Raw genomic sequence first — 4,290 nt, 5'->3', positions numbered from 1 at the left:
TATCCTGTACATACAAAGGTTTCTCGTGTTTCTTACATTTTGTCGAGTCTGTTCTTCTACTCTGCAATTCTAGCATTTTGAATTGTTAGAAATGTAAACCTTCAACAGTTATCGAACTTGTAAAAAAGTCTTTAAAGTCTAAATTTAAGGAAGCCTGGAAATATGCCTTGTCAAAAATAACAAATTAAATGTATACTGTAATATTAAAACATGTTTAAATGTGAAAATTATCTATCACTTGTTAAGTCTCCATTTCACAGAATTGCTTTGACAAAGTCAAGAATTTCTGACCATACTTTTGCAGTAGAAATTGGTCGTTTTAAAAACATTCCAAGACATTTTAGACTTTGTACCCTTTGTCATTCTGGTATTGGTGATGAGATCCAATGTATTTTATTATGTCCAAGTAAACCAGCAAAAACTGTACGATCAATTTACTTTCAAAATATTTTTAACATTCAGAACCAGCTAAAATGCTTTGACAATGATTCTCTTTTTAATAATTTTTGTCATGTAATGACAGTTGCATTGTTCATGTTGTTGCAAAATACATGAATGAATTGTTACAGATTTTCAGACAGAAAGTTTAATCACTTCTGAGCTAATTTGAATGAAGTGAATCTGAAAACTTTTCAGTGTTATACATTTTCTTCCCCTTCTCTTTCTTTCTGAGCCAATGTCATTATTGTGAACACGGATAATAAATAAATAAATAAAATACAGCGTAGCCCGGCCGTACACCAAATTTCGTTTGAGTAGACGGAGCAGAAGCAGTCCCGTTATTTATTTTCAACGAAATTTTCATAATACTGCATAATGGAAAAAACGACTAGTTCAATGATTACGATGGTGAAATATTGAATTTTTATTTATATATGTTTTTCTCTCTCAATTCATTCAGCAAACTTGATCTCCGTACCGTCGGTCACAACGTGCAATGCAGTGCTTAGCTTAGTGCAAAGCTTACATTACAATCGACTGCCTCCGTAGTTGTTCAAGACGTTTGTCTGCACGGCTAGGGCTGCTCATTATATTCGGAACAATCTGTGCACACTTACATATTTATATCTTTCCGGTATTTCGCCCAACTTTTGTGCGTCTTTAGCTGAGTCTCCAGTTTCGATTGGCAAAACCTTTTCGAAGAGCATAGGTTTCTATGGACGCCACAGTAAAACAAAACTTGCGTCACAGTCCCTCTATCCATAGAGGGACTGCGCTTGCGTAGCACGCACGGTGGTGTCAATTACGTTTCGTCTTGTGTGTCAAGAAAGCCTGGCTTCTGGTCCGGACAAGAAGTCATTTTTCATTCCTTTTACTGTTAATTGTACACGGGCGGGCTTGGCGTGCGAACCATGCGATTCAGTATCAATCACAGGCTCTAGAGTCAATGCAGGCGAACCGCTAGCCGTCACTGATACAATAAAAATCAATTGATTTATATTGTATCAGTGACGGCTAGCGGTTCGCCTGCATTGACTATAGAGCCTGTGGTATCAATTACTTACTCAGTAAAGATTCATTTTCGGGTCACATCTTACAAGCTTTGAAAAAGACCCCCTAGCGTAATGGTCAGCCACCTTAAGAATCCGTGAGTGAATTTGACGGGTCTCTTTTGAGTGACCGGATTATGATAGAAAAAATATCAAGTCTGCTCTAAAGGATGCGGTGAGTTGGTTCAGCAATCGCTGACCACTTGAAGGATTCGGTCAGTGGGTTCAGAAATCGCTAACTAGTTAAAGGATTCAGCGAGTGAGTTCAGAAATCGCTAACCACTTGAATGTAAGTGAGTTGGTTCAGAAATCGCTAACCAGTTGAAGGATTCAGTGAGTGGGTTGAGAAATCGCTGACCACATGAAGAATTCAGTGAGTGGGTTCAGAAATCGCTGACCACATGAAGAATTCAGCGAGTGGGTTCAGAAATCGCTGACCATTTGAATGTAAGTGAGTGGGTTCAGAAATCGCTGACCACGTGAAGGATGCAGTAAGTGGGTTCAGAAATCGGTAACCACTTGAATAATTCAGTGAGTGGGTTCAGAAATCGCCAAGCCGAATGTGGATGACTAGTGGAAAAATTCGGTCAATGGTGTAAGAAACGGGTGTTAATTTTGGCATGCATTACGCGCCATAAACTAATGGAATTGCTGCCATGGCAAAAAGTTCTGCTTCTTCATGAATGTAACTAAAAACATTTCCCTGTTCACCTTTTAGATGCTTCTGGTATTAAATTCCTGTACAAAGAGAACCTAAAACTTTAATTTTGTTTCTATAATCTTATGTGTTTTACCTGTAGAAATCTGCTATAATGAAAAATCTGATTGACAGCCTGAGAATTTTTTGATTTACTTAGGTGGCACAATCATATTTAAGGTCGTGAGAATTAACAAACAATTGTAGCAGAATTTATATGAGCAAACTCATACCTGTGGGGGCTGGCAGCATGGTATAGCTGATTTCCAAAATCCATTCCAACATGATTGCATGCTAGAAGTCTGCAGAAGAACATAAGATTATCATCAGTACAGTACATCCTCCTTAACCCTTTTACGGTAAACGTTTACTTGAGTCCCCAATAATGGTGTATTGCATCATAAACAAGTGACAAAACCATACGCATTAAGGTAGAACGCACCTCGGGGACAGACATTCGGACTCTCAAACTTTTACAATTCCCTTCTGATATACCACATGTGGGGGTTCGTTTTAAAGCTCTCGGTGAAAGAAAACTTTTCACCGGCTTAGTTTTTCAAAATTCGAAAATTTATTTTTCTCCATAGAGTTAACACAGGGATGGCGGCCATTTTGAATTTCTAATATCGGTAAATCTTGGGTAATTTGTTTCTCTAGTACCAAAATTTGCACGGTGACCCCCTATTTTTATTCTTGATTTTGAAAAAGAATGATTGAAAGATTCCTTGAGGAAAGTTAGAGCAAAAGTTTAAGTCTTTCACTTTCGAGGTGCATACTACCTTAAAAAAAAATTTAGGCAACAGAAGAAAATTTGCTTGCAACTTTTATAGACTGATTGTTTGTACTCCATTTCTTACATAGTTAGTGAATGCAGAACAATAAGGTACCAAATACATACTGGGTTAGTGAATGCAGAACAATAAGGTACCAAATACATACTGGGTATCAAAGCCATGATATGGATAAGTACAAAATTAAGTCATTTTCTACAGAAGAGCGATCCTGGTGAGAAGTACAATGCAAGTCAAATGTTTAATTCACAATGGACATCGTGACCGTCAGGTCATTTTCAAACGGACGGTTGACAACATAGCTAAATGTACACCTCACAAAGATCCTCAATGGTAACTCATTTCCCATGTTCCTATCAGGCAGGTTACTTTTCACTTTTCTATCTTATCAAAGAGTAACCTATCCTACGCATGCAACCAGGGACATAATTCCTAAAATAACTGACATCTCTCCTGTTTGACTAATAGGCAACAAAGGCAAACATTTTGGAAGTACTGGTTAGTTCCTCTACATGTGTATGTTTAGTGAATATTAAAATCGAAATATATGTACTCACATTGGCCTGGATGCAGCATCCCTGGTTCCAGCGGCAACAGAGAATCCCGCTGCAGAGAATTCCATTTATGAAGGCGACAACTCCCTCGCATATAGCCATCATCATGATGAAAGTATCGACAGCTTGCTTTTCTGCTGCATAGAGCGAAAAAACAGACGTGTGTAAAGTCAGTACAAAATCAAGAGTGGCAACTAGCATGAACATTAGAGCCAACCAGTGTTCTAACTGAGGCTTATTTGTGCACTATTTGCAAAGTGTCTCCGACTGCCCTCCCAGTGGAATTTCTAGTTTAATGCAACTTTAGTTTCAGTCATTTCGATCAGTATTAGTTTTGGTAACAATACATCAGTATTAGTTTTGGTAACAATAAACATAAACAATGGGACGGAATGCGATCTCAGTGCTGATTTTCCCTTTTTGACTTTTAGCGCTCGTTGGTGGTGCAGTTGCTACCTACACATTGTATGCGTACGCCTTCAGAGTAGGCAGTGACTATGTAACCAAATTTAACTCGATAAATGATGATGTATACAGAAGACGCAACATGGCTGCCTCTGAGGTCTCCGTGCCTTTGGTCACCAAAGTCTAAGATTCGCATTCACTCAAAACCTGAAGAGAACACCGGAGCCAACAGAATTTTGATGTAGGTATGAATAAATTTCGACTTGCACCTCAAATATGCCCCAGCATATGCATCAATGTTACAACATGTCTAAACTCAATTGACCAAATCCATAAATTTCTGTTCAAGAAAA

This window comes from Ptychodera flava, chromosome 2 (assembly GCF_041260155.1).
Source record: "Ptychodera flava strain L36383 chromosome 2, AS_Pfla_20210202, whole genome shotgun sequence".
Classification (NCBI taxonomy): Eukaryota; Metazoa; Hemichordata; class Enteropneusta; family Ptychoderidae; genus Ptychodera; species Ptychodera flava.
This window is presented reverse-complemented; position numbering follows the sequence as displayed.